General features: G+C 36.1%; 1 protein-coding gene and 1 long non-coding RNA gene across 3 annotated transcripts in view; one reads left to right on the top strand and one right to left on the bottom strand.

The window, feature by feature from the left end:
* The window catches only part of GALNT13 (polypeptide N-acetylgalactosaminyltransferase 13), an 870,176-nt gene that overhangs the window by 412,835 nt on the left and 432,491 nt on the right, over nt 1-24,850 (top strand). The gene's annotated exons all lie outside the window — the stretch shown is intronic.
* Nucleotides 15,839-23,921, bottom strand: LOC141523598 (uncharacterized). Of its 2 annotated transcripts, none has more exons than XR_012478531.1 (3): nt 23,702-23,921; nt 18,861-19,075; nt 15,839-16,738 (listed from the first exon to the last, which is right to left on the bottom strand). It is a non-coding gene; the product is annotated as an uncharacterized LOC141523598 (long non-coding RNA). The 2 variants fall into 2 exon arrangements; XR_012478532.1 differs by lacking the exon at nt 15,839-16,738 and adding an exon at nt 18,192-18,312.

The raw sequence follows: 24,850 nt of genomic DNA, 5'->3' as shown, positions 1-24,850 counted from the left end.
AATACACATACACACACACACATCCAATATAAAATAAAATAAAATTTGTTAACAATTGAATGAATTTTCTAGATGTAAATATTGAAGGGCAAGGTAGAGTAGATTAAGGAAACAGAAGAGTTAATATTTGTCCTTCATTTTTTCTGAAGAACAGGACATCAGGGAATGATGCCATAACAAGCATGTGAATTAAATTTGAATGAAAGATACTGTGCTAAGTCACCAATCTCACTTTCTCCTCCAGAGCCATCTGGGTAAAGTGCCCAGATATGAATAAGAATGACTGGATTTGACCCTGGATCCAAGACAATCAGGATTAAGTGACTTGTTTAAACTAATAAGAATCAAATGTCAGGAACTGGATTAGAACTCCTGTCATATGGTCTCCAGGGTCAGCGCTTTATCTGCAGTGTCACCATCACACAGAAGAGTGGCTATGTAGAAAGGGAGTGAAGAGCTGCATTCAGGGAAGGAACCTTCTACCAGGCAACCTATAACTCAGAATCCATATGCTTCTATCTAGTGTTAGAAAGTAGAACATTGTCATATATTACCAAAAAGTTATAATAGTGTTGCTTGGTTATCAATATCTGAACAAAGATCATGAGGTGGATATGTATGTTATAAACAGGGTGAATAATGAGATCTGATCCTGCCTGGCTATCAATATATCATTGGGATCCCCGACTTGGTTTCAAATCACAAAGTGAGTTCTTTCACAAAGGTCATGTACATTCTAAATCAGAAGGGAGAGGAGCTAGTTTTCTGTTATTTTACAAGAGAAAGGTACAAATTAATTTCCTTGCATCAAAATTCTAGCCATAAAAATAGTTCCATTTTTTTTCTGGAATTCATTATAATAAGGGTACACTATAATTAAGTTCTACCAGAAGAGAAGAGAAAGTTCTTTTTTAATACTTGGATTATAGAAAGAAAAATTTAAATTCCTGTCTTTTAAAAAGAAAAAAGAAAATACATTCCTAGGCAAAATACCAATGGGGGAAAAAAGCAAAATACCAAATGAATGCTAAATGTAGAAGAAATCTGAATACCTTTTCCTTAATGGATGTTTGAATTTATATAGATAGATACATAGTTATTTATATGTTGAGTCAGAAGACTTTAAATGTATTAATTCTTCCCCTAATCAAAATAAAGTACAGTAAATAAAGAAGAAAAAGAATTTCTAAATTTACTTCTAGGTAAATGATTCATTTGTGATTGCCCAGTATCAGTAAAATAATTACAAAATGTGATATCTGCAGTTGAAAATATATTATATATGCAGAAATACAATCATGAATATGTGAATATAAACACATCCAAAGCACATGAATTTGTGCATACATATGCATGTTTTTATACCTAGACATGTCTAATGCATACATGTAAATGTAAAAATGTATACATACAGTTTTTCAGGGATCAGAAAAACTTATCCTTACTTTTTCTCAAATCCATTGACTTTAGTTTCTTAACCTGAGATTTAGCAATCTATTAAAAAAATATATATATGTATGTATTTTTTTTTCATCTTTTTCAAGAAAATGGATTAAGTGGCTTTCCCAAGGCCATATGGCTAAGTAATGATTAAGTGTCTGAGGTTGGATTTGAACCCAGGTATTCCTGACTCCAAGGCTGGTGCTCTATACACTGCGCCACCTAGCCTCCCCTATTAAAAATATTTTGATAACTATATTAATATAATTGTTTTTTCTTAGTAATCCTATGCATTTAATTTTGTTTACTTAAAAGCATTATCCTGAGAAAAAGCCAGTAGTGAGGATGTTGAAAGATGATGGGAAAATGCTTATACACTGAAATCCTACTATATTATCCATCTGTGATGCAAAATCATATTAATATTTATATTTTATTACAATGATATTAACTTTTGAGGTAGGATTTGTATTCTAAATATTAGTGTATATTATGATAGACTATAGATATTTGAATATGGTCTATTGTTATGGAATAGCTAAAATTTTACAAATATACAAAAATATGTACATATTTGAAAATACCAAATATTGAAAATATTTGAAAGGTATTAGTACAGGAAGGAAAAAAAGGATTGAAGGAGGGAAGGAAGGAAGGATGGATGGAAAGACAGAAGGAAAGAAGGAAGGAAGGAAGGAAGGAAGGAAGGAAGGAAGGAAGGAAGGATGGAAGGAAGGAAGGAGGGAAGAATTTAGTAAATGTTTGGTATGTGTCAAGTGCTGAGCTAAGCACTTCATAAATATTATATCATTTGATCATAATAACCACTCTGTGTGGTTGGTGCTATTATTATAACCATTTTACAATGGAGGAAATTGAAGCACACAACAATTAAATGATTTACTTAGTATCATAAAGCTATTGAGTATCTGAAGTTGGATATGAAATCAGATCTTCCTGACTCCCAAGTCTAGGACTTTATTCACTGCATTTATTGTGACATAATTTAACCAACAATTTGCTAGATCCATATCATCTTTATATTAATATATTATTTGAAATAAATGAATTTATTAGAAAATAATCTCTAGTTCCATTTTTGCACGTTCATTTTCTCACTTTTTTTCTCATCAATTATTTCCTCTGGCACACTATTATCTACCAAATATTACCAAACTCTACCATTCTATTGAAACTGCAAAAATGGTGTAATAAAGACAAATCCTTCCCTGAAATTTGACCTTAAACTCCTTTAAATATCTTTGGAAAATGATTCTAAACAAATTCTAGACTGGCAGGCCCCCCACCAAAAAGACAACATAGAAAGCTGGCAGAAAAGGTCTGTTGTATCAGGATAAGAGAAGAGCATATTCCAGTGCAGTCCAGAACAGCATAAACAGGTTCCAGTCAACCGGAATCAGGTCTCAGGGTGACTGAATCAGTGGCAGTGATGGCAGTTTATAGACCAAAAGACAACTTAGAAGGTCAACGTGAAAGTTGGGCCTCTCAGGAGCAGAACTAGAGTGCAGTTTAGTGTAGTCCGTGTCAGCACAGATCCAACCTCAGGAAACCAGCAGTAGACTTTGGTAACCACTGAATCTGCAATATTAGTAGCTGTTTCTAGCGCTTTCAGCCCACAGAATATAGGGAATGAAAGATATTACAAGGATCACTTTGCTAGTACTAAGACAGTGCCTTTTGTTGCTGTGCCCAAATTGGAACCAGGTTTAACTCCTGGGTGGCAGTTCCAGGGTAAGGAGCACTGGCACAGCAGAGATTTCAGTCCAGAGGAGCTGGAACTTTCTTCACAGTACCAGGGCGGAAATAATGATTTTGATGACTCCTAGACCAGAGCACAAGGCAGGACAGTAGTAAATAGACTCTTCTTAGAAGAATGGAAAACTTACAGGTCTTTTGAAGCATCTCTGAAAACAACTATACAAAACAACTGGGATAGTGTGCCTTCCACCCTGGAAGAAGAGTCCTACTTTAATAAAGACTTAGAAATCAAGTTGTAGGTGGGAAAATGAGCAAACCAACAGAAAAGAAATAAAATATTATTATGGTGACAAGGAAGATACAATTTACAAAAATATACAAAATATTGTCAGCTAGGCAATTAAGTGTCTGATATCAAATTTGACCTCAGGTCCTCTTGACTCCAGGGCTGGTGCTCTATTCACTGTGCCACCTAGCTGCCCAAGTATTATGTACTTTGACCCAAGAATCACCCCTCTCCTGGTTAGCTTCAGTAGACACTCACCACTTTTTCATTTTCTTCCTTAAATCTATGGTATTTCAAACTGAACACTGACTCTAGGTTTGAACTAATTTGGACTATTACTTCCTTGAGAGATATGTCTTTCAAACTAATTAAAAATCATATTAGTTTCTTGCTTGATTTACCATGTTACAGCACCAACTCATAGTGTATTTAAAGTCAACTATAATTTGAGGAAAAATAATAAGTCAGTCATCTTAACCAATCAGAAATCAAGAATATTATTGCCCAAATTATAGCAAAGGAATTAACATAATGTTGGACCAACCTTCCATGGATTGTTCAAAGCCAAAACTTAAATATTGAAAAAGCTGTCCTTATTTCTTTTAAAAACATCCAAGCATCTTATCTATAGTTAGTAGATAACTGAGAAGACAAGTTGAATCAATGAAAGTGAATTATCAGAAATTGTGAAAGAGAATGATAGGTCATTTGTAATATAAGATGCTTCTTATGCTCAAGTGCTTAAAATTTTGGCATATTAATATATAATTTAAAAATAAAAACATATTAGGCAGTGAGAGTGTTTTCCCATAATTATTTTAAAGGAAGAAATGAATAACTAATATCACTCCCACATTTCTACCAGAAAACAATTACAAATATTTGTGATGATTGAGTTTGCTTAGTGGAATGGAAAAATATGCTATACAGAAAAGAGATTTTTAAAGTAGAGGAAGTATTATAACAAATGTTACATTTTTAATGTAGAAGGCACTCTTTGAATTACATATTCTCAATTTGAAAGCTTGGGAAGTAAAAAAGGACCCTGAATTAATGCATCACATTAGGAGTCACCAAGATAGAGAACTTAATCTAGAGTTAACAAGTCATATGTTCAGATCTGGTTTCAGATACTTATTGGTTCTGTGACTATGACTAGTCATTTAACTTTGGCCTATTTCAGTTTCTTCAAATATAAAAAAGGGAATAATCGATGATAATAGCAACACTGATGTCCAGGTTTGTGTAAGGATAAAATAATATGTGTAAAGTGATTTTTCTGTAAACTTTATAGCACTATTTAAGTGTTAATATGATTACTTTAGATTTATAAATTGCTTACCTATATAGTATTCTTTCCCTTCATTCACTACCTCCACACATACTCCAAGGTGTAAGTGGCAGATTTGGTAGAATTCAGTTAAAAGTATATTATGTTTCTACTCTGTGCAGAGTATCATCCCTAGGTAAAATGCTATTTGTATATGATGTAATCTTGCCAGGAATTATTATTATTATTATGATTAATATGTAAATTACAAGAAGAAATTGATTCCTTGAGAGATAGTTTAAGATATCATGGATAGGATTCTCAGATAAGAAAATCCATTTTCCCCTTTACCATAAGATAAGATAAGCATCTTAATACAGGTTTATCTAAATGTTCCTTCTCATTATATTGTCTAAGGCATAACTGTATCTATAGTAGTCCAAAGTTTGGTTTCTTCATTATGAAGATTTTTGTTCTACTAAGTAGTTATTCTTGGAGAAAGCAATTATGCTCTTTTCTTCTGGTTGAAATGAGAGGAAATTACCCAAAAGTCATGTTAAAAACTTACAATGTCATAGCGTAATTGCAAATGAAGAAAATTATAGAGAAGTATTTAAAATTCTTCATTGCCATGTCTTTGAAATTGTTGTTTGAAAATAAAAAATGAATAGGAATTTTATAGACAAGAAAAATGGTGCATTTTAGAGTATTGTTGTGCTTCATGTGCAATACCTTTGGCTCTTTTCATCAGAATGTTCCCTGGAGATAGAATAAAGGAAGTCTTGAGTATTTTTCTTCAAAATAGACAGCCATTTCCCTAAACTCATATATTCAATTTTTCATATTCCCAGGGGGGGAGTCAACAGGTACTGTTAATTAGGGAAATCATTGAGCATTGGGGGGAGAAATCCTTTCCTTGAGGAAAAAAGTCATGGTTCAAATCAGGATCCAACTGAGTATAAATCACATCTCTGCCAGGCTACTAGCTTCATTATTTTTTCCTTTGCATCCAAGGGTTTGAGCAAAAGGAAAAAGCTATGTGCTGAGAAAGATTATGTATGAAAGCTTTAGGCAACCTGAGAAAGCTCATTGGCTCCCATAGACTTGTTCCCTAAAGCATCAGCCTGAACTGATGTGTAAGCATTTTCTCTGCCTCTACCTGTCTCTGTCATTGATGGTAGGTTGTGGACTTGGAGTGTATCCCTAATCCAGAACAAAGAATTTGAGATTATGACTTGTTTGGGATGGTGGTGGTCAGAGATCTTTCTCCTTTCAAGAATGCACATTGTTCACTTACTCAGAATCTTCTCCTCAGATAGCTACTTAACAGTACTGGACATAATAGTGTATGTCATTTTGCAATCACTGTGATCAAGGTATCACGCATTTTATCTTAATAATAAGCAGTAACTTAATAATAACTTTTATTTAATTCTTTAAAGCTTGTAAAGCACTTTACAAATATTATCTCATGTGTTACCTCATAACAACAACCTTTGTAGATATTTGTTATGATGATTACAGTTTTTCAAATGGGAAAATTGTGACAGTAAGAAAATAAGTGATTTTTTTTCCCCAGGGTCAAACAGTTAGTAAGTATCTGAGCTAACTCAGGTGCCTTTTGAAGGTCCTGGGTCCAAGGAAGATTGTGTCTTGGATGAGAGGTGTCAAATCCACCCATTGCCTACTAAGTGCCAGAACCAGATTAAAATATAATTGGCAAATATTTAACAAACTAATTTAAAAATATGTTACAGTATTGATAATGTTAATTTGGGGTTTACAAATCACTCTACTGTCTTCTGAGATCTCTTTCTATTTGAGTTTAACACTATTGTGCTGGGCTTTAAATGAATCAATTCTGTTCTGTCTTGTTACCTTGTGGCTCACTGAGATTCATATAGGTCTTATATTTTAGAACCATTTTATTTTGGTGTTTCACTTTCCCATGAATAAATCACTTCTGATTGAACTTCTGCTTGTTAGAAAATAAGTTTATGTGACTGTGCCTGACTATATCTCTCTGTTTTTCTATCTCTATTTAAATTATCTCTGTCTTGTCTTCTCTAGGATAACACTGGCAAAGGCAATCCTACTATAGTTATCCTATCAGTTCACTATCCAACTCAACATACCTACTGTTTCAAACCTTTTCATCTCTCTGCAAACCTTTAATGACTTCTTCTCACTCCACATTCTCAACTGAGGAATTTGTCTTATACTGAACAGAAAAAGAATAAAAAAAACCTTTCAATGATTTCCTTTTTCCTCTCTCCCTTTCCCCATAACTCATAAAAAAATAATTCCCAAGATTGATAGTATCTTTCAGTAAATTAGGACCTACTATCTCTTTTATCTTAGTCTGGCATGATGAGGTGGCTTTATCCCGCTGCCAAGTTTAAATTTTTCCCATGCTTAAAGGATCCTATTTGATTTTGTTTCCTTCAACATATTGTTCCCTCTGAAATTTCTGTATTTTCACTTATTTTCAATCTTTCCCTTATTCCTTACTACCTATAAATGAGCTGTCTTCTCCATTCTAAGGGAAAAAAAAAAACCAAGGAAACAAAATCTCACTTAGTCCTTCCTTCCTTCCTACTATCATTCATAGTTCTTTGTTCTTTGTATTAAAGTAGTAGTTTTTAGCTGCACCCTCTGATAATCCCAGAATTTATTTAGCAAAATATTTTCTTAAAACTTATAGCAGCGGGGCAGAGCCAAGATGGCAACAAGAAGGGATCCAATCTTAGACACTCTCTGATAAAACTTAAATCTAAGGACTCTAACTAAACTTTCGAGAGACAGAGCCCACAGAGGGACCCAATGAGGCAGTTCTCCTACTCAAGGTAACCTGGAAAAGAGCAGAAAGGCTCTGCTCCCCAGGTCAGAGGGTCGGCCTGCCAGAGGGGTGGCCTGCCAGAGTGAAAAGAACTTCAGCCTCTGGGAGGCAGCCCCAGGTCGCTGGGAGCTGCAGCTCACAGCAGCTGGGGAATCTCCTGAGCTGCACCCCAGGAAGCACTGGGTACAAAGTGGGGAACAACAGGGGACCTCTGCCAAAGGGAGCACCTGGAACCCAGCCCTCAGGGCACACAGCAAGCAGCTTGGCCACAACAGCACAGATCAGGAAACCGAAGCAGGCAGAGCTGGTAAACAGGAGCCTCCAGGGAATGAGCCCATTGAGCTGCGGGAGGGGAGTGAAGAGAGAGACTGCAGAGCTCTGTCCTCTGCCTCTGGAACAGGACTCTGGGGCTCTGACCACATTCAAATCCTAATCGCAGTCTAGGCCCCCCCAATAGAACAGCAGCCCCCCCCCCCCACCTCAGCCCTGTGGCACAGAGGGGTGCTTATGGTCATTCACAGACCACGAGGGAGGACAGAGCCTCACACACTGAGACCCTTGTGGGAGTGTCCCAAAAGCTTAGGGAACACCCCAAAACCAGGCCCAGGCTGGGAAAATAAACAAGCAGAGAAACAAGAGGAAGACCATTGAGAAATATTTTGCATATGAGCCCAAGAAGGATCAAAATACTCAGTCTGAAGATGAGAAAACACAAGCTCCTGCATCTAAAGACTCCAAGAAAAACAGAAATTGGGCTCAGGCTATGACAGAGCTCAAAAAAGACTTCGAAAATCAAATGAGGGAGTTGGAAGAAAAACTGGGAAAAGAAAGGAGAAAGATGCAGGAAAAACATGAAAATGAAGTCAGCAGCTTAGTCAAGGAAATGCAAAAAAATGCTGAAGAAAATAGCATGCTAAAAACCAGCTTAGGTCAAATGGATAAAATAGTTCAAAATGTTATTGAGGAGAAGAATGCCTTAAAAAGCAAAATTGGCCAGATGGAAAAAGAGATAAGACAACTCTCTGAGGAAAACAAATCCTTCAGAGAAAGAATAGAATTCAGCAAGACTGATGAATTTACCAGAAATCTGGAATCAATACTTCAAAACCAAAAAAAAAAATAAAAATTAGAAGAAAATGTGAAATAGTTCATTGAAAAAACAACTGATAATGATGAAAACAGACTTAGGAAAGATAATTTAAAAATTATTGGAATACCTGAAAGACATGATCAGGAAAAGAGCCTTGACATCATTTTCAAAAAAATTACTACAGGAAAATTTCCCTTATATTCTAGAAGCAGAGGGCAAAATAGAAATGGTGAGAATCCACCGATCCCCACCCCCCCGAGAAAGAGATCCCAAAAAACCAACCCCTAGGGATATTATAGCTAAATTCCAGAACTCCCAAGTCAAAGAGAAAATATTACAAGCAGCCAGAAGCACACAGTTAAAATATCATGGAGCTGCAGTCAGGATCACACAGGACATAGCAGTAACTACATTGGAAGCTCGTAGGGCTTGGAATATAATATACTGGAAGGCAAAAGAGCTTAGAATGCAGCCAAGAATGAACTACCCAGCAACTGAATGTCCTCTTCCAGGAAAAAAAGATAGACTTTCAATGAACCAGGGGAATTTCAAATGTTCCTTTTGGAATGGCTAGAGCTGAACAGAAGGTTTGATCTTCAGATACAGGAATCAGATGAAGCATGGAGATTGGAGGAGAGGGGGAAAATATGAGGGACTTAATGATGATGAATTGCATGTATTCCTGCATAGAAAAATGACACTGATAATACTCATATGAACCTTCTCAGTTAATAGAGCAGGTAGAGGGAGCTTTTATAGTTGAAGCACAGGAGAAAGCTGAATTTGAAGATAAAATATGGGGTAAAAATGGAGTCAATAGAAAAAAAGGGAAATGTAATGGGAGAAAGAAAAAGGATAGGGGGGAATAGGCCACGATATTTCATATAATAAGATTTTTTTTTATTACAATGAGCTATTGCAATGATATGGAAGGGGGCAGACAAGGGGGAATGAGGGAAACTTTGCTCTCATCAGAGGTGGCTAGGAGAGGAAACAGCATATATACTCAATGGGGTATAGGCATCTGGAATAAGAAGAAGGGGGGGGAGAAGGGGGAAGGGATATGAATAAAGGAGGAGATGATGGACCATGCAGGGAGAATGGTCAGATATAATACATTTTATTTTTTACTTCTTGCAAGGGGCTGGGATTCGAAGGCCTGTCCAGGACCATAGGGCCAGGTGGATTCTGGGCCTAAGGGTTAGTATGCGGGGCTCAGGGCTTCTTGGCCCCAGGACCAGGGATCTGTCTTCTGCGCCACTCAGCGACCCTACAGCAGTGTCATAGTGAAAGGAGAGAGAAAATATAGTGCATGGTAGTGGAGAAATAAGCAAGGAGGGAGTTGCAATCAGCAATGGCAACGTTGGAAAAATATGGAAGTAACTTTCGCGCTGGACTTATCATAAAGAATGAGATCCACCCGTGACAGAGTTTTTGATGTTGGAACAAATACTGAAGTACATTTTTTATTATTATTATTTTTGGGGGGAGGGTGCAGGGCAAACGGGGCTGGGTGGCCTGCCTGGGGCCACATAGCAGGGTGATCTTTGGGTGTCTGGGGCCGGATTTGGACCCAGGTGCTCCTGGCTCAAGGGCCAATGCTCTGTGTGCCACCCAACCACCCCTACTATTATTACTATTTTATTTTATTTTGGGTCTTTTTTTTTCTTCTTTTTGGTTTTTGCAGGGCAGTGGGGATTGGGTGGATTGCATGTCACATGGCTGGGTGATTGTTGGGTCTACGGGGCTGGATGTGGACTCGGGTGCTCGTGGCTCCAGGGCTGGTGCTTTGTCCATTGCGCCACCTGGCCATACTTACAATTATTACTATTATTTTTTTAATTTTAATTTTTTTCTCTCCCCTTTACTTTATTGCCCAAGCAAAAGTCTATATTCATGGGGGAGAGGGGTATTTTTTTTACTCTTAAACAAGATTATTTTATTAATGTAAAAAAAAAATTTGTACAAAATGAGAATTAAAAAAATAAAATAAAATAAAAAAATAAAAAATAGATAAAAACGTATAGCAGAACAGAAATATAACACTCAAGATTGGAAATGGTTGAAATTCAGACTACTTTCTTTACTTTATTGCAGCATTTATTAGAGCAGGCAAGAAGATTCAGAAAAGTTACCGAATCTTCACAGTATTAACATACCTCTGATTCATTATGTTTTCATGAGGTTTTTTTGCCTATCTTTATTTTCATGGATTAGTGATATGCTAATCCACATATGGCAAGGTGGACATGCTTTCTTTTGTTAAGTTTAATATGAGTTTTTATTAGGTAGTATATGTAAGGTTAAATGTTGAAGATATAAAGACAATAGGAAAAGCATTCTGTGCCCTCAAGCAGCTTACATTTAATGTATAAAGGAGGCTTATATTTCATAGATAAACATATACATTTCTAGAAAAGATTGGAATTCTGTGAGCACTGGAATAGATTCTCACAAAATCAAAGTGGGATGCTATTTTGGGTTTTTATTGAGGGCCAGAAGCAGACAGATTTTCAAGCTAGTTCCAGTCACATGATATGGATATACCAGTTCTTCCCTATTGATTTTTCCTTGATTGGAATTAGCCCTTGAACAATTTGACCTATTAGAGAGATTCAATTTTAAGTAAAGCTCTGACTCATTGTCAAGAAAGTATTATATTTCCTATGACATTTCCCCTCTCCATCAAAGGAAAAAGATTTGTTTCTTGATAGTTTCTGCTTCAAAATGTTACAGTATCTTAGAGTCAAATATGTCTCAAAGTAAGTTAGTATGCTCTATTCTCTTTCAATCAAATGAATCATTTTTTTAGGGTTTTTTTTTTTTGCAAGGCAGTGGGGTTAAGTAGCTTGCCCAAGGCCACATAGCTACGTAATTATTAAGTGTCTGAGGCTGGATTTGAATTTAGGTACTTCTGACTCCAGGGTCAGTGCTCTTGTCCACTGCACCACCTAGCCGCCCCCAAATGAATCAATTTTAGAGTGCATAAAGATTGTTAAAATTTACACATCCTAAATTCATTTGTTAGGAAACTCAACAGGTTTAAATTTTTGCCACTGAATTATAGTTTTTTACATTTGTCCAACAATTTTTCTAGTAGTTGACACCAAATGACTAAAGACTGGGAAGCATCTCAAAAATATGGCCACCATCAGTTCTCCTATCTTTCCTTGGCAATCATTTCATCAGAGAAACCAGTGGTTTTGATTGAGGATTTCTGCAGTTAGGTTATATTTTGAGATTCATTGCTTCAGTGCCCTAAGGAAAGATCTCATTCTTTCTATTGTGATAATTGATACCTAATCTGTGGAAGAACAGGATAGATGTTGTAAATTAGGAGGTGGCAGGATCAAGAAAAGAATCTTGGGTGGTACTGAAAATTAACACTTATTGAGTTTTTATTGAAAGGAAATGATAAGAAAATGAAAAAAGCAGTTTTCCAATAAGAGAGATATAAACAAGTAGTTAAAGAAATTATTTATATAATAATTATGTAATGAACATGTTTAATTTACATTATTTTAGTTTTTAGCTTTATTTGGCTTCAAGGCTGTTCTCTTTTTTCAAGTACTTCTTCTCTTGTTCTATGTATCTATTAATCCCTTGAAATGAAATCATCAGAGAAATATAGATACTATATATCCTGATAAATGTATGATTTTTTGACAATTATTTGCTTTAATTCTGTTCACTTTGAAAAGTCTATTGTTGAGAAGCCGAGTGGAAGATATATTGATCCATTTTCTTCTTACTGTCATGGTTTTTATGCCATAATAATAAAGCTCAGGAATAGATAAAAAATAAAAAAGGTTGACTATGAATTGGAAATTAATATTAAAAAGGTGTACTGTAATATCAATGCCAACTCACCATTTTTAAAAAATTTACATTGAGCAGATTCTAAATGCACTTAGTACATCACATTGATTCTAGGGACAATTAATGAACTAAGAACAGAATTAAAACTGTTAAGTGCCAACTACAGCAAATGTCTAAAAAGGCTACTGCCTCATTTTGATGATGCAAAGAACAAAAAAGCAAAACAAAACAAAATATTCAAGCTACTGTTTTGAGAAGACTCTGAAAGAGTTTCAAATGTAATTTGAATTTTAAGATATTTTTCATCAGTATGTGACAGACTGGAGTCTGCCATAAAAACTCAAAATAGAAAACGTTTTCAAATGAAAATGAAGGATCATAAAAAAATATTTTATCTGCTACTTTTCAAATCTGTTTCTTTTGTGTCTTTCATCCTCTGGCAAAATACTCACAAATGCTGATATTGGTGTCCATTAGAGGCAGGTTTGTTCTCAGCAGTCAAAAATGTGAACTGACCAAGACTTGATTTTCTGATTTAATAGTACAAGCTTATTCAAGCATGAAATTACCTCCATCATGTAGGGTAATCCCCTTTCCCTGGCAAGTCAAGCCTCAAAAACTTGATGTCTACTGTGATTACAGCTGTTGACCCAACCAATTGTTGCTTGGAAACAGAGTCAAGATTTTCTGCTTTCCACTCAGAAAGAAACTCTCTTAAAAGAGTTCAAAGGTGTGAGGAAATGTGTGGCATTTCTCAGAATCACATTAGTCTATTAGTATTCTGGGTTAAAATGTCATGAGTATAATTTATGGCACAGAGGGAGAATGGTGTCCTAACATTTCTGTATATTTTTAATAAAGTGCAAAATGTTTGACAAATAAAATCAAATAAAAATAATACAAATTGTACAAAAATAATTCCTCACTGTTCTTAAAACATAAAATACCCAATTTAAAGGTTTCTAAAATATTGTCAAATGTGTGTCTATTTTTTTTAATTTTTTTCCTCTGTTTTAACTCTTCCTCATTTAGGTATCATTACCACATTGGTACCATAGAGTAAGGCAGAGTTCTGTCTTCACCTATTTTTTTTTTTAGTTTTGCTAGGCAGTGGGATTAAGTGGCTTGCTCATGTGAGTCTATTTTAAAATATCCTTGAAAGCCTTTCTTTCATCTTAGCTTATACTTCTTCAGTGAGTGTAAACTTTCTAATATATTAGCTAATAACAATATATTTAGCTAACTATTGGAAATACTTTCTCACATTCAGTCAAAATCTACCACCCTGTAATTTCCATCTATTTGTCACAGACATCAGATTGAGATTTAAAACTCTACTTAGAGTTCATCTCCACTTTCTTCCCACTTGAGCCTTAGATTCCTCAAGCTAAAACTGCCTGAAAAACTGATTGACTGATTTGCAACTTATTTGGGCTATTCTTAAATTTCCTTCACACTTGAAGATCAAGTTCTGTGTGCATTAACTTTCTTCATAGAAATACAATTTCATTTAGAGCAGGGATTCTTGCTGACTTGTATCTATTTCCCTAACCTTGAACACATTGCTTGACCTAGAGGAAAGGCTTAATAAATACTGTATTTATCTTTTCCAAATCTTATTTTGCAGTTGGGGAAACTGAGGACAGAAAAGTTTAAATGATTTCGTAAAAGTTGCGTATTTTTCAATTAACTGAGTTTCAGCTCTAAAAGTTGTCTCTTTGCCTTTGTCATTTTTTTCATTAGTCATTGCTCTTTTCTTTTGGACAGTTGCAAGATTTTTCTGAATTTCTACCTATAAAAGTGATGGTTCAAACATCTCCTAATACTATCTACTGCTAAATTTGATGATCTACTGAAACTGCAAAAAAAAAATCTAATTTGGGGAGACTCCATTCTTTTTTAGTTTGTAAGGTAATTTCTTAAGTGTTTTGCCCAAATTCACAAAGCTAGATAATTATTTTTTTCTTTAATTAATTTAATGGCAATTTAATGAAATTAATATTCCATATTTCTCTCAAGAGAAAAATAATTTCAGGGATTTAGTAGATACACTGTATTTTATATATCATCTATTCAGTCAAATGTATATAGAATATATTTGATAGCCACAGTATATATTTTTTATTGCTTTTTATTTATTTATTTATTCTTATTTTTGTACAAATGATTTTTATACATATATATATATGTATATAAAATATACTTGTTTAAGAGTAAACACAATACCACATTCCCCCAAAATATAGGCATACATGAGCGACAAAGTAAGGAACAGAAAAAATTAAAATTAAAATTAAATAATAATAATAATAACAATAATAATAATAGGTGCAGCCAGGTGGCACAGTGGACAGAGCACCGGCCCTGAAGCCAGGAGCACCCAAGCCCAAATCTGGCCCCAGACACCCATCAATCACCCAGCTGTGTCACCCTGGGCAAGCCATCCCAACCCCATTGCCCTGCAAAAAGCAAATTAAAAAAAAACAGACCCATTATAAAATAAAATAATGATAATAATAATAATAATAGTAGCAGTGGCCAGGTGAGGCAGCGGACAGAGCACGAGCCCTGGAACCAGGAGCACCCAAGCTCAAATCTGGCCCCAGACACCCCAATATCACCTAGCTATGTAACCCCAGGCAAGCCATCCCAACCCCATTGACCTGCAAAACCACCCCCCCAAAAAGACCCAAAATAAGATAAAATAAAATAAAATAATAATAATGATGATGAGGATGATGATGGTGATGATGATAATAATAATAATGGTAGTAGTAGTAGTAGTAGGGGTGGCCAGGTGAGGCAGTGGACAGAACACCAGCCCTGGAGGCAGGAGCTTCCGGGTCCAAATATGGCCTCAAACATTAGGAGATCAGTTATGTGGCCCCAGGCCAGCCACCCAGCCCCATTTGCCCTGCAACATCCCCCCAAATAATAATAATATTGAAAAATGTTCTTCAGTCTGTGTTCCAACACCTCCAGCTCTGTCATGGGTGGATCACATTCGTTTTTATAAGTCCATCACAAAAGCTACTTCCATATTTTTCCACCGTTCCCATTGCTGATCACACTACCATATACTATATTTTCTCTCTTTCCTTTCACTCTGTCCCTCTTCTTAAATGTGCTGTTAGGGTAGCTGAGTGGCGCAGCAGGTAGATCCCCAGCCCTAGAGCCAAGAGGCCCCGAGCCTACATACCACCCCTTAGGCCCAGTATCTACCTGGCCCTATGGTCCTGGACAGGCCATCCAATTCCAGCCCGTTGCAAGAAGTAACAAAGAAAATGTGTAATATCTGACCCCTCTCCACCCATGGTCCATCCTCTCCTCCATCACTCACATCCCCCTCCATCCCCTTGCCCCCCTTCTCTCCTTCTTACTCTAGATTTCTATACCCCATTGAGTATATATGCTGTTTCCTTTCCTAGCCACCTCTAATGAGAGTGAAGCTTGCCTCATTCCCCCTTGCCTCCCCCCTTCCATATCATTGCAATAGCTCGTAATCAAAAACAATCTTATTATATGAAATATCTTAGCCTGTTCCGCCTCTCCTTTCTCTTTCTCCCATGACATTTCCCTTTTTAGTTGACTCCATTTTTACACTATATTGTGTCTTCAAATTCAGCTCTCTCCTGTGCTTCATCTATAAAAGCTCCTTCTCCCTGCTATTAAATGAGAAGGTTCATATGAGTATTATCAGTATCATTTTTCTATGCAGGAATACATGTAGTTCATCATCATTAAGTCCCTCATATTTCCCCCTTCTCCTCCACTTTCTATGCTTCATCTGAGTCCTGTATTTGAAGATCAAACTTTGTGTTCAGCTCTGCCCATTCCAACAGGAACATCTGAAATTCCCGATTCATTGGAAGTCCATCTTTTTCCCTGGAAGAGGACGTTCAGTTTTGCTGGGTAGTTGATTCTCGACTGCATTCCGAGCTTTTTTGCCTTCTGCAATATTATATTCCAAGCACTATGAGCTTTTAGTGTAGTTGCTGCTAAGTCCTGTGTGATCCTCACTGCAGCTCCACAATATTTGAATTGTGTCCTTTTGGCTGCTTGGTCTACTGAAACTGCAAAGAAAAATCTAATTTGGGGAGACTCCATTCCTTTTTTTTTTTGGTTTTAGTTTGCAAGGCAGTGAGTTAAGTGTCTTGCCCAAATTCACAAAGTTAGATAATTATGAAATATTATTAAGTGTTTGAGACAGGATTTGAACTAAGGTCCTACTGATTCCAGCGTCAGTGCTCTATCCACTGTGCCCTCTAGTTATTCCTAAGGGGAAAAAAAAGTCATTTGAATTAGATATGATGTAATCAGTTTTGCTTTCATATTGAACTATTAAGTTTTTTGAAGGATGGCTACTAATAGTTTCACAAATTTGCATGACAAAAGTTCTACAAGTATTTTTTCTTCCCTTTAAAATACTTTCTAAAGGCTTCTGACTTTTCTGCACACACACAAACACACACACATTCCTTTGCTTTTTTCAGGTTGGTAGAATCTTTCAGTTTAAACAAAATGTTGGCATAAATTTTGTTTTAAAATTCTCTAAAATTGAGATTTTGAATTCTATTAACAAACATAAGTTTTATTTGAAAATTGGGACTTTGGAGACTTCTGACCAAGATACTAGGCATTGTTTAAATTCTCCTGATTTTTCACTCACAACCGACAAAAATAAAACCTCTTAACGGATTTGGATTGAAAGCACCCACAACCCCCCCACCAAAAAAAAACAACAATGTATCATCTTCTATTAAGGTTTGTCACAGGGCAGTGTTGGCATGCCAGGACAAAGAGCAGAGATCCAGAACCAAGGGCAGAGTGAAGTAAGGGACTAATCTGAGACACACGACTGTGGATCTCTTTGCCATAAGTGAGATAGCTGCACAGGGCGGTCATTCAGCCAGCATAACTGGTTTGGATTACCCAAAGCTCAAGCCCCTGAGATTCCCATAACAGTCTGTGGAGTTCCTATTGAAGGGCCTGATCATTCCTCAGTGCAAACACAGAAACAGCCCTAGGTGTTCAAACCTTTACCAAAGGCTATGGTGTGGGTTTTGTACTTCCCCAACACTGACTATCCAGAGAGAAATTGACCCATCCAGCCCCTTATAATAGCTTTTTTTTAAAAAATAGAATTGATCAAATGCAAAAGGAGATACAAAAACTAAATTGGGAAAATGCTTCCCTGAAAAATAGATTGGGATAAGTGGAAGCTAATGTCTTCATGAGGCACAAAGAATCTGTTGAAACAAATTTTAAAAAAATGAAAAGTCATTGGCAAAACAATTGACTTGGAAAATAGTTCCAGGAAATACAATTTAAGAATTATAAGACCTGGGGCAGCTAGGTGGCACGGTGGATAGAGTACCGGCCCTGGAGTCAGGAGGACCTGAGTTCAAATCTGGCCTCAGACACGTAATAATTACCTGTCTGTGTGGCTTGGGGCAAGCCACTTAACCCCATTTGCCTTGCAAATAACAAAAAAAGAATTGTAAGAATACTTGAAAACCTTGATCAAAAAAAAAAATCTATACAACATTCTTCAGGTATTCATTAAGAATTTATCCTGGAACCAGACAACAAAATATTTATTGACAGAATCCATTGATCACCTCCTGAAAAGAATTCCAAAATGAATATTGCAACCAAACTCCAGAAAATCCTGCAAACAGCCAGAAAGAAGCAATGCAAATATCAACAAGGAGTCAAAGTCAGGATGATACCGACCTGGATGCATGAACATTAATGTATGAAAGGGTGTAGAATATTATTTTCTGGACAGCCAGGAAGCTTGGATTAAAACCAAAGATCAACTATCCAGCAAAGCTAAGTTTTTCTTTCTAGTGAAAAGACAAACATAAAATAAACTTTCAAACTTTCACTATGAAATTCCTGATGAACCAAACAGGAAATTTCATCTTCAAACAGGAGTTTCAAGAAATACATGAAAGATAGGGGAAAAGAAAAAATCTGGCAACCAATAAGATTAAGCTGATTGTATCCCTTCTTGGGAGGAAGATTCTCAAACCACTTGAGAATTGCAACTCGGAAAATATACTTAGTAAAAAGGTATGGACGTTGATGGGATGACTTAAAAATAGGACATTAAAATAAAGGGAGATATAAAGAGATGGGAGGAAGGGGGAGGTAGAATGGGGTAAATTACATCACATGAAGAGATACAAATGACCTATTGTAATAGAATCAAGGGAGGAGGTGTTTCTTGTCCTTCATTATTGAAGAAGACCAAAGTGACATCACTACATTTGAGACAAACTATTTTGGATCTGACTGTGGCTGATTAGCACAATATGAGGTGGGAATGCTCTATCATAGGTTGGGTACAAGTAGTCCATGCGCAAACCTAGGATATTTATTCTAAACTTACATGTCATGTTTCCTATGACCTGTTTCAATTCTGTCTTCCTCATAGAGTGCAGTACCATCCTTAGAAATAATTTCCAGTGCCAGATGGATTCACAAGAGAATTCCACCAATCTTTCAAAGAGCAATTAGTTGCAATTCTATATAAGTTATTTGAAAACCTGGGTGAAGAATACATTCTGCCAAATTCATTCAATGCCATCAGTATGGTGTTGATACCTAAACCAGGAAGAGTCAAAAGAGAGAAAGAAAATTATAGATTACATCTATATACTACATATAAATTACATCCCTAATTAATATGGATGTAACATTATAAATTAAATATTAGCAAACTGATTACAGAAAAATATCACTAGGATAATACACTATAATCAAATAAGATTCATATTCAGGCTGGTTCAATGGAACGGGAGAAGTTTGTAACCACAGAAGAGATGGAGAATATTATAAAAAACAAACTGGATAAATTTGATTGCATCAAATCCAAAAAGCTTTTGCATAAATAAAATCACTGCAATCAAGATGAAAAGGGACTATCAGGGGTGGGGGAGGGAAGCAAGAATGGGGGAAATTTGCAAAACTCAAATTAAATAAAATAAGTTAAATTAAATTAAATTAAATTTTTCTTTTAAAAAGATGAAAAGGAATGAAATAAGTTGGAAAACAACTTTTGCAAGTAATGTTTCTGACAAGGGACTCATTTCTAAGATATATGGAAAATGAATCATATTTATAAAGTAATTTACCTATTAATGACTGTTCAAGGGCTATGGAAAGACAATTCTCAGATGATAAAATCAAAGCCATCGGTAGTCAAATAATAAACTGCTCTAAATCATTATTGATTAGAGTGATGAAAATTAAAACATCTCTGAGATACCACCTCACACCTCTCAGATTGGCTATGATTAATAAAAAAGGGAAAATAATCAATGCTGTAGGAATGTGAGAAAACTGGGACACTAATAACTGTTGGTGGAGCTGTGAACCCATCCAACCTTTCTGGAGAACAATTGGGAATTATGCCCAAAGGGCAGTAAAATTGTGCATACCCTTTTGATCCTGCAGTACCACTACTAGGTCTATATCCTAAAGAGAGCATGAAAATGGCTAAAAATCCTACATGTTCAAAAATATTCAAAGCAATTCTTATTGTTGTGGCAAAGAATTAGAAATTCAGGGGATGTCCATCTATTAGGGAATGGCTAAACAGGTTGTGGTATATGTATATTATGGAATTCTATTGTTTTATAAGAAATCATAAGAGATGTTCTTTCAGAAAAACCTGGAAAGACTTGTATGAAGTGAAGCAGAGTGAAACATGGTATGATTATCAACTACAATGGACTTGTTCATTTCGATAATATAATAATCAAAGACAATTTTAAAAGACTCATGATGAGAAATACCATCCATATCCATAGAAGGAACTTTGGAGTTTAAATGAAGAGCAAATCTTATTTATCTTCATTTTAAAACTTCTCCTATGTATTATATCATTTTTTTTTCTCTCTAATCTTTTCTTTCTTCCATTTGAATTTGATTCTTCTCTCACAGCATGATCATTATCTGTCTATTGTTTAGCATGGTTTTAAATGAAGAACCTATATCATATTGGTTTCTGTCGGTGAAAGGGAGGAAGGGAGAAAAATCCTTGAAAAAAATGATTAGTTATAAACAACTATTGCTTATAGTTAAAAAAAGAATAAAAATATTTTTAAAAATTGGCACTTTGGAAAGACTTGCATGAACTGATGCTGAATGAAGTGGGGAGAACCAGGAGAATATTGTGCTCATTAACTGCAAAATTGTTTGATAAATAATTATGATTGATTTAGCTTCTCTTAACTTGCTTAGTGATTAAGCACAATTCTTAAAGACTTTTGATAGATGATGCCATCCTCATTCAGAGAAAAAAAAGAGCATGAAGTCTGAAAGCCAAAGCATTCTGTTTTTACTTTTTTTAAAGTTTGTTTTACATTTTATTTCCCTTTAGTTCTGATTCTGCTTTCACACCTTGACTAATATAGAAATACATTATACATAATTTTACATGTATAACTTGTATCAGATTACTTCCTGTAGAAAATGTGTATCTCAAAATCTTAGAGAAAATGAATAATGAAAACTGAAATTAAAGATGAAAAATATCTCTTCCTGACTCTCTGTGTTTGCCTTTGACTCTTGGTATCTATGTCTGTCTGTCTTTTATTTGTTCATTTATCTCCCTGTCTCAGTCTGTCTCTCTCTCTGTCTCTCTCTCTCTCTCTGCCACCCTTTTCTTCTTCACAAGTATTTTGTTTTTGATCATCGTCTCCTCAATCTACTCTCCTTTTTTAATGTTTTCACTTTTATTTTCCCCTATCTTTTTATTTCCATATAGGTTAAAATAGATTTCTATATACAAACTCCATGTGTCTTTCCCTCTTTGGGGCAAATTCTGATGAGAGTATTACGTAAGCTTTGCCCCCTCCACTGCCCCCCACTCCCATATTTCCTTCCATTATAATTGTTGTTACATGCCTCTTTGATGTGTCATAATTTACCCCATTCTATCCCTTTCCCCCTTTCTTCTAGTATAATCTTTCTCACTCCATTATTTTGTTTTTTAAGCATTGTGTCATCTAAGTCACCTTATATCTGCACTCTCTAACGATGAAAATCTTTCTAATTGCCCCTTTAGAAATAAAGTTCTAATGAGTTTCAAATATTATCTTGCTATAGGAATAAAAGATTTGATACAATCTTTTGAGTATTTTGGATGTCAAAATTTTCTTCAACTCTGAACTTTTAAGCTTGAAAGCTCACCATTTTGTTAAATATACTTTTTTCCCCTTAAAGATTATATTCAGGGGTGGCTAGGTGGCACAGTGGATAGAGCACCGGCACTGGAGTCAGGAGTACCTGAGTTCAAATATGACCTCAGACATTTAATAATTACCTAGCTGTGTGGCCTTGGACAAGCCACTTAACCCCATTTGTCTTGCAAAAACATAAAAAAAAAGATTATATTCAGTTTTTTTGGTTAGATACTTCTTGATTGTAATCTTAACTCCACTGTCTTCTGGCTAATCATATTCCAACCACTCATTTTTCTTTAATGTGTAATCCTAGTTATAGTTCCAAGAAATCTGTATTATTATCATTCTGGGGGTGATTGCAGTTCTTATCTTTTATCTGTGAGCTATGATGTTACTGGGAATATACATTTTGAGATATTTTTCATATGATGATTAGGAGATTCTTTCAGTTTCTATTTTACCCCCTGGGTTTAGTATATCAGGACCCTTTTCCTTCATGAATTGTTGAAAGATATTGTCCATGCTTTCTGTTTCTGATTGTTGCTTTCAGATAGTTCATTAATTCACAAATTATTTCTCCTGGAAATATTTTCCAGATCACATTTTCCCCATGAGAAATTTCATATTTTATTCAATTAAAAATTTTATTTTGCTTTATTATATCTTTTTTAATTTATTTTTTATTCTCATTTTGTACAAATGCTTTTCTTTACATTAATAAAATATACTTGTTTACAAGTAAACAAGATACCCCTCCCCCCATGAATATAGATAGACTTGCTTGGGCAAAAAAGTAAAAGGGGAGAAAAAAAATTAAAATTAAAAAAAAATAATAGTAATAATTGTAGGTATGGCCAGATGGTGCAACGGAAGAAGCACCAGCCCTGGAGCCACGAGCACCCGAGTCCACATCCAGCCTCGTAAACCCAATAATCACCCAGCCATGTGACATGCAAGCCACCCGATACCCACTGCCCTGCAAAAACCAAAAAGAAAAAAAAAAGACCCAAAATAAAATAAACTAGTAATAATAGTAGGGGTGGCTGGGTGGCAGACAGAGCATTGGCCCTTGAGCCAGGAGCACCTGGGTCCGAATCCGGCCCCTGACACCCAATGATCACCCTGCTATGTGGCCCCAGGCAGGCCACCCAGCCCCATTTGCCCTGCACCCTCCCCCAAATAATAATAACAAAAAATGTGTTTCAGTCTTTGTTCCAACACCATCAACTCTGTCGTGAATGGATGACATTCTTTATGATAAGTCCATCACAAAAGTTACTTCCATATTTTTCCAACGTTGCCATTGCTGATCGCAACTCCCTCCTTTCTTATTTCTCCACTACCGTGTACTATATTTTCTCTCTCCTTTCACTCTGACTCTGCTGTAGGGTTGCTGAGTGGCGCAGCAGACAGATCCCTGGTCCTGGGGCCAAGAAGCCCTGAGCCCCCATACCACCCCTGAGGCCCAGCATCCACCTGGCCCTATGGTCCTGGGCAGGCCATCCAATCCCAGCCCCTTGCAAGAAGTAAAAAAAGAAAATGTGTTATATCTGACCACTGTCCCCCCATGGTCCATCCTCTCTTCCTTTATTCACATCCCCACCCCTTCCCCCTGCTCCCCCCTCCTTCTTACTCCAGTTGTCTATACCCCATTGAGTATATTTGCTGTTTCCTCTCCTAGCCACCTGTGATGAGAGCAAAGGTTCCCTCATTCCCCCTTGCCTCCCCCTTCCATATCATTGCAATAGCTCATTGTAATAAAAAAAAAAATCTTATTATGTGAAATAGCTTGGACTATTCCCCCTCTCCTTTTTCTTTCTCCCATTCCATTTCCCTTTTTTTCTTATTGACTCCATTTTTACACCATATTTTATCTTCGAATTCAGCTTTCTCCTGTGCTTCAACTATAAAAGCTCCCTCTACCTGCTCTATTAACTGAGATGGTTCATATGAATATTATCAGTATCAGTTTTCTATAATGAAGTTCATCCTCATTAAGTCCCTCATATTTCCCCCCTCTCCTCCAATCTCCATGCTTCACCTGAGTCCTGTATCTGAAGATCAAACCTTCTCTTCAGCTCTGGCCATTCCAAAAGAAACCTTTGAAATTCCCCTGGTTCATTGAAAGTCCATCTTGTTCCCTGGAAGAGGACATTCAGCATTGCGGGGTAGTTCATTCTTGGCTGCATTCTAAGCTCTTTTGCCTTCCGGTATATTGTATTCCAAGCCCTACAAGCTTGTTAAGTCCTGTGCGATCCTGACTGCAGCTCCACGATATTTGAACTGTGTCCTTCTGGCAGCTTGTAATGTTTTCTCTTTGACTTGGGAGTTCTGCAACTTGGCTATAATATTCCTGGGGGTTGGTTTTTTGGGATCTCTTTCTCGTGAGGATCGGTGGATTCTCTCCATTTCTATTTTGCCCTCTGCTTCTAGAATATCAGGGCAATTTTCCTGTAGTAATTCTTTGAAAATGATGTCAAGGATCTTTCCCTGATTATGTCTTTCAGGTATTCCAATAATTTTCAAATTATCTTTCCTAAGTCTCTTTTCCATATCAGTTGTTTTTTCAATGAGATATTTCACATTTTCTTCTAATTTCTCATTTTTTTTGGTTTTGAAGTATTGATTCCAGATTTCTGGTAAATTCATCAATCTCCCTGAATTCTATTCTTTGTCTGAAGGATTTATTCTCCTCAGAGAGATTTCTTATCTCTTTTTCCATGTGGCTAATTTTGCTATTTAAAGCATTCTTCTCAATGACTTTTTGAACTGTTGTATCCATTTGACCAAAGCTGTTTTTTAGCATGCTATTTTCTTCAGCATTTTTTTGGATTTCCTTGACTAAGCTGCTGACTTCATTTTCATGTTTTTCCTGCATCTCTCTCCTTTCTTTTCCCAGTTTTTCTTCTAACTCCCTCATTTGATCTTCAAAGTCTTTTTATAGCTCTATCATAGCCTGAGTCCAATTTCTGTTTTTCTTGGAGACTTTCGATGCAGGAGCTTGTGCTTCCTCCTCTTCAGACTAAGTATTTTGATCCTTCTTGGGCTCATTTGCAAAACATTTCTCAATGGTCTTCCTCTTGTTTCTTTGTTTGTTCATTTTGCCAGCCTAAGCCTGTTTTTTGGGGGGTGCTTCCTGAGCTTTTGGGACACTCCCACAAGGGTCTGAGTGTGTGAGGTTCGGTCCTCC

Source organism: Macrotis lagotis, chromosome 1 (assembly GCF_037893015.1).
Source record: "Macrotis lagotis isolate mMagLag1 chromosome 1, bilby.v1.9.chrom.fasta, whole genome shotgun sequence".
Classification (NCBI taxonomy): Eukaryota; Metazoa; Chordata; class Mammalia; order Peramelemorphia; family Peramelidae; genus Macrotis; species Macrotis lagotis.
This window is presented reverse-complemented; position numbering and strand designations above follow the sequence as displayed.